The following is a 7,412-nucleotide window of genomic DNA, read 5'->3' as shown; positions in this document are numbered from 1 at the left end:
ACACATACACTACAAACACGCTGATTTGTGTTTCTAGATTGGATCACAAAACCCTGTAGGGATATGTGAACCGTTGATGCAAGGCTTCAGGAAACTGCCAACTACAGTAAGGTTGTTGAACAGTATACTTTATATAAAGTGGATAAACTGGCCACTCATTCTTAGGAAAAATATACGTGACCTCCTAGGTACAGGCAAATTTTTATAAGAAAGAGAAGTTATAATATTCAAATATTAGGTTGGCAAATGTCTCCCTTCCTTTTTAAAAAGGGTTACAGTGCTCGATTTAGTTCAGATATGTACCGTTACGTTCGATAATCTGTTTCCATCTAGACGGCAACTTCATAATACCGCCCTCGTAGAAGCCATCCTCATTATTTGCGAATAACTCGGACAGCCACTTTTCACAAGCCTCTTTTGAGTTCAACTTTACACCATCAAGGACGTTCGCCATGGACAGGAACAGGTGGTAATCACTTGGCGCTATGTCCGGGCTATATGGTGGATGCGATAAAACCACCCATCGGAGCTCCCGTAGCTTCTGATCAACGAAGTGTGTGGTTTAACGTTGTCCTGGTGGAACACTACACCATTCCTGTTGACCAATTCTGGACACTTCGATCGCCTGCTTCAAGCGGTCCAGTTGTTCGCAGTAGATGGTAGAATTAAGCGTCTGGCTATATGGGAGCAGCTCATGGTGGATGATTCCTTTAAAATCCCATTAAACACACAGCAAAACCTTCCTGGCCGTCAATCCTGGCTTGGCCAGTATTTGGGACGATTCACCGGCCTTGTCTATATGATTTATTTTTCGTCTCCAGACACATGCATAGCGTTGTTTTGTAGAATATGTCAAGACCTTTCAAAGATGCATAGTATTGCCAGATACGAGCTCTGTAGCGCTTTAAACATACCCGCGAAATTCAAAAGACAAAAAGACGGAATTTTTGCCAGCCTAATATATTGAATGAAATCTCTAATGAAATAACGATGACAACATTTTGATGTCTTCTATCTCTAGGTTTGCTTGTCATTTCATGTTTGAAAGCGAATATTATTTATGAAAATTTGTATCTAGATAACCATGCCTAAGAAACTTTAATAGATCAGACATTCATCCAAAGACTGTTACCGTAGTAGACCCCATATCAACTTAAAAGGATGGTTTAAACTAACTGTATATTTTATTATATTTTTTTGTAAGTATATTTTCTATATACCTCACGGAGAATATTTTATATTAAAAAAAAAATCGTCCCGAAATATTCCTAGAGGGTGTGTGCTCTATAGACATATTTACGCTTCCTTTTGTTATTATAATTTTTTGTCCAATTAGCCAGCGATGCGTGAAGGTTGGCTCTTTAGCAAATTAAAAAAAAAGAAAAAACAAGTGTTCAGTCTTTAGAAACTTCTGTTCTATTAAAATTTCAAATACTTATATACCATATACATATATACATACATACATATATTTAGTTTCAAGTCATGCACTTGTGATTTGGGAACCGTGATTATCCTTTTCGTCGTGTTTTTTATTTGTATTTCTTTCTTTCTACTAACTAATTTATTGTGATTTTAGGTTATGTACGGGTAACACTTTTTTTCGAATACAGTAGTATATAAGAGAAGTTGAAGAAAAATTATAAATTTGTGGTTTCGATTTATTTAAATCGCTTTCGTTAATTAGATTTCCGATTTTTGATTTTTTCTCATGTTCCTTTACTATTTTTTTTTTAATTTGCCAACTTTCAGTTTCGTTAAAACTGCTTCTAGAGGATGCTCACCTTTTCGAGACATGTTCGAACATGTTGCTTTGGTTCGTTTCAACTAACGATTTAGTTTACCTAAGCGACCTTTCGCATGAGTTATGAAGATCAGATATGTCTTATGCATACACTTTCATACCAACAAACATATGTTTTGGTATCGGTTTCAAAACCTTTTTCCATATTTGTATATTATATGAATGAAAACAATAGAACATATTTTCCAAATTTGTAGGTAACTTTTTGCGAAGAATATAGTATGTGCTTGTATAAAGAAAGTATAAATATCGCTTATCTCACAACTGTTCTCATATTTCAACTATTTCTTCAACAACCTTACATATGTACACTTTCAGTCAAATTATATAAAAGATCCTTAAAACAATCACCATTATCTAATAATTTAAACAAATGCATCAGACCACGCCAGCACCACCTCTCATCTACAAGTCAGTCCACTTGCTGCGTCATGCTGCTTATAAATGACCAAAACAGCGACTAGACAAGGCACACCCTTTGGAGGTTTGTACGGAGCTGACGATGACATGGACACTAAAATAATAGTGACGACAACGCAACCAAATGCTTAACACACACCTACATACATATATACATATATATGTGTGTGTAGTTGTGCGACGACTATGACGACGTGACTCCAAATAAATTAGCAGCTATTTTTTGTGCCTCATAATGCTTATATTAAACACAAACAGCATTAGGTAAGAATATTACAAAAAAAAATCTCCAAAAAGTATAGGTCAGTTGTGTGTTCTTTCATTTCACTTGTTCTTTTTTTTGGTTTCCTTGCATTGTTTTTGACTGTCTACTTGTCCGTCCATCCGCCAGTTTTGATTGCATGACGCGGTCGCCTTCGCTGAGCTGAGGTTGAACCTGCCGAAATGCACGTCATCCACTTATTTTGAGTGCGTGCATTGCGTCGCGTTTCCATATACTCAGCTGAGCCCTTCTTCTTCTTCTTCTACAGTAAGCGTGGGCACTTTTGGTTGTAGAGTGTAAAAGAAAATAAGCTCTTATCATGTCGTTTAAGTGAGTAATTGAGGCGTAACGAATTCACTTCGAGAGCTAATTGTATGGCGGAGAGCGGTACTGCGAGTGGCTCGAACGGCGGGTTGAGCTCACTGTGTTCAAAATTCCAAAAAAATCGGAGCTCTTCAAAACATCGCATTTGCATAGCGGTAAAAATACTTTGTGCACATTTTGTTATCCTTCGAGTCTCGAATGCCACACCGCTCTCAAACAAAAATTTTCCTACTTGCTAAATTAGCAAAAGAGCCCACTCACCCACTTCGTTAGTAATACCGCTGTTACCAAAGCCTATTTTTAGCGCTTATTATGAGCTCACGAGCATTATGTGTTGAAAGCAGCGCTATTCTGCTATTCTGGGTGCTAAAGTCAAGCGTCGCCGCTGCTGCTGCTTTTCAAACTCATAAATTTTAGGCAATATTTTGCGGTTACCTTGCCATATCCGTTGACTGCACTCATATAACATTTTCTGTTTTTTGGGTTGGAAACCTTCGTGCCACTGGAAATATGACTCCGACTGCGGCGACACATCACCATTTGGCATTATGACCGACTCTATTATCGTTAACACGCTAGCAGCGACAGCCCACACATTCAGTTCTAGACTTTGCATACGTACATACATATGTATGTATGTGTGCTTGTATTACTTACTACTTTTTAACGTGATTTCATGTTGTAAATATCAACGGCTCAAGTTTAAATCAAAAGCGAATGAAAAAAAAAGTTTGGGAAATTTACGCGCCATCGTCACGATATCCAAGCGCCAAACGCCAGCTGAAGTCTATGTATGTGTGTTTGTGTGTTTGTGCTGATAAATAAACTATGGAGTATGTATGTCGCACTGGCTGACCAACTTTCAACAACTAAAAGGTGTACCCATTTCAGCTAATATTTATGGCTTATAACGTCAGCGCCGGTGCGGTTTATACGACACTTTTCTGGCATTAAGCGAGTTTATGTGCGCGTTCGATTGTGTTTGAATTGTATTTTTCGCTTTTTTAATGAAATAATCATATAGCCGTATTTATGTTTGTGCCGTGCTCTCTTGTCGTTTTTATGCAAAACGGAAGTACTTGCACTGATTGCTCCTCGAGAAACTTGTACATGCTTTCTGACTTGAGCAAATTACAATTTATGGTAGTGATATTCGCGTAATTTACAATTCAAACTTCAATTTGATTTTGATTTTTATTTCAAGCAACTCATTGAGGTGAAGTCAGTAATTTATTAGGTTGGCAAATATCACCCTTCTTCAACGAAGTGTGTAGTCTGGCGTTGTTCTGGTGGAACACTATACCCTTCCTTTTGGCCAATTCTGGACGCCTCTTTTCGCTCGCCTGCTTCTAGCGGTCCAGTTGTTCGCAGTAGATGGCAGAATTAAGCGTCTGGCCATAGCGTCTGGGAGCAGCTCTTTGTGGATGATTCCCTTCAAATCCCACCAAACACACAGCAAAAACTTCCCAGCAGTCAATATCGGCTCTTGGCCACTGTTTGGGACGATTCACTGGCCTTCGACCACGACCGTTTTCGCTTGATATTGTCATATGTGTTCCATTTTTCGTCGCCAGTCACCTTCCGCTTCAAAAATGGGTCGAGTTCGTTCCGTTTCAGCAGCATATCGCAGGCCAGAAGTTTTTTTTTCGTCCAATCATGCGGCACCTAAACATCCAGTCTTTTTTCTGTATCCAGCCTTCTGCAGAAGGTTTAAAATGGTTTGGTGACTAAGTCCCATCTCCTGGGCGACGTCATGAGATGCCACATGCCGGTCTAACTCGATGTTTTCCATGATTTCATCGGTATTCGTCGTCACAGGTCTTTCGCCGGCTGGCTTATCCATGGTGTCGTTTTCACCCGCTCTGAATCGTCGAAACCTTTCCTCCGCAGTTCGAAGTGATAGAGTACCATTCCCCAAAACACCATTAATCTCACGGAACGTTTCTCTAGCGGATTTGCCTTTACCGAAGGAAAACTTTCAAATAGCGCGAATTCTGGCGTTGGTGAACTCCATGTTTACACGTCTATAATTGTAGAACGCAATATCCAAGCTCATCATGCATAGCGTCGTTTCGTAGGTTATGCCAAGACCTTTCAAAGATGTATAGTATTGCCAGATAGGAGCGCTGTAGCGCTTTATACATTGCCACGAAATTCAAAAGAAAAAAAGGCGGAAGGTAGATATTTGCTCAGCTCAGCTCAGCTTCCTTGGGTGTGCTTAATTGAAAGTAGTTTTTGAAAACAAATCAGCACAGCACTGACAACAAATTTATGGCAGGAGTGTGGTGCTTTGATGGTTAGTACCATCGGTATAGGTTACTGACTTCGTTTCATTATATTCTAGTTTAAAGGTAGCCTTTAATACGCTTACATTGTGCGTGATCTCCAGATATTGAGTTCAGAAATCGCCGCTAACTATTTATAAAGAGAATTGAACCGAATCTTCATTGTGATTTAATACATGAGTCAGTGGACTTCTCTGTTTGTCCATTAAAATCTACTTTTATCTAAACAAATTCCAGATATCATTAAGCCATCAACAGATCTCGACTACGAACTCTATAAAAGCATACCTCAGACCTCCTTAGCGATTGTCAAATAAAAAGAAGAAAATACTTTATCCGACAAGCGGAACTTCGTCGTCCATATAAATGATTTTCACCCATAAACAGACAGCGATTGATGTCATACAAATTGCCGAAATCACGAACTCTGTTAATAATCTCAGTGTGATCCCACTTTAAAACATTTCGCGCATCAATGTGACTGATATTTAAAACTTTTAGGCGCAATTCCACATGGAAAAAATCACCCAAACCGCTTTGGGTGCGGTGGAGCCCATTTAAGGATGCGCGCGCTCTTCCGGCATTTACTGTACAACGCACAGACAGTGTATGGAAGAAATACGAACGTTTTTCTACGCACCTCGTTTTTGTGCGGCGAAAACTCACACACAAATTTGCGAAATGTGTGAAAAATGCTGCATTTTACGAGCGACTTTTTATGATCTTCCCGATGGCTTTTTTTTCCATGGCAGTGCAGCTTTAGTGTGACAATGTGATTATGGCAGACAATTGTGAAAAAAATTAATCATTGCAAACGGCAATAAAAATAAATGCAACGACCGGTGCCAGGGCCAGTGAAAACACAGACAATTGCACTGGCAGACGACCGGTTGAACGAGGCTCCGAGGATGTGAGGCTGAATGTGCAGACTACCTCGGCTGCCATTTTTTGTTTAACTCTGCACATTTTGACACAACTGCGACACATTAAGCCATGCCATTCGACTGACAGCTGTCAATTTCAACGCGTTCACACACCTACACTAACAACAAAGGTAAATAGGGCGAAACTTGTTGGAAAACGAAAAGAAAAACTGCGTTAGCGAGACGTTTTTTCTGTGTCTAATAGGGATAATAAAATTTACGGAATTTTACCTTAAATTTTACATTTTTTATAAATGCTAGAATTTTTTATTGTGTTCGTTATATTATTTACTTTATTTAGACACTTTGCTGTACCACTTGGGTTACATTTTAGTAGGTCCCACTTTATTTATACCCTGAACAGGGTATATTAAGTTTGTCACGAAGTTTGTAACACCCAGAAGGAAGCGTCGGAGGCCCTATAAAGTATATATATAAATGATCAGTATGTTGAACTGAGTCGATTTAGCTATATCCGTCTGTCTGTCTATAGTCCTTCAGTTTTGAGGATATCGTTTTGAAATTTTGCAAATGTTATTTTCTCTTCAAGAAGTTGCTCATTTGTCAGAATTGCCGATATCGGACCACTATATCATATAGCTGCCATACAAAATGACGATCGGAATCAAGGGCTTGTATGGAAAACTTCCGCATTTTACTACATATCTTCACGAAATTTGGTGTGAGTTATTGCTCTTAGAAGTAATTTAATCTCCGAAAAAATTGTTCAGATCGGTTCACTATAGCATATAGCTGCCATACAAACTGAACGATCCGAATCAAGGGCTTGTATGGAAAACTTCCGCATTTTACTGCATATCTTCACGAAATGCGGTGTGAGTTATTGTTCATAGAAATAATTTAATCTCCGAAAAAATTGTTCAGATCGGTTCACTATAGCATATAGCTGCCATACAAACCGAACGATCGGAATCAATGGCTTGTTTGGAAAATTTTCGCATTTGACGTGGTATCTTTACGAAATTTGACATGGATTACTGCTTAAGGTAATAATATAATCTCCGAAGAAATTGTTCAGATCGGTTAACTATATAACCTTAATGTTTCTACCCGTCTAATAATAGTTAGTAAAATGTTTTCTTTTTTTTTGCTTACTTTTTCTTACGTCTTTAGATTTGCTTAAACACATAGTTACTAAAAGAATTGCACCTGTGAAGGGTATATTAGCTTCGGTACAGCGGAAGTTAACGTTTTTTCTTGTTTTTCTCCCAACTCTCTAAAAACCGAAAAAATTCTGATCTTTACTCTCACTGATTTTAAATATTTTATTTTGCATAATGGGTCTTTTATTCGATTTCTAGAAAGCTAATTTATATGGAAACATTCCGCTTGCGTGATTTAAGAAATGATGTGGAACTCATTGAATTATCAAG

Source organism: Zeugodacus cucurbitae, chromosome 4, assembly GCF_028554725.1.
Source record: "Zeugodacus cucurbitae isolate PBARC_wt_2022May chromosome 4, idZeuCucr1.2, whole genome shotgun sequence".
NCBI classification, from domain to species: Eukaryota; Metazoa; Arthropoda; class Insecta; order Diptera; family Tephritidae; genus Zeugodacus; species Zeugodacus cucurbitae.
The sequence above is the reverse complement of the archived record's forward strand: the minus strand, read 5'-3'. Positions refer to the sequence as shown.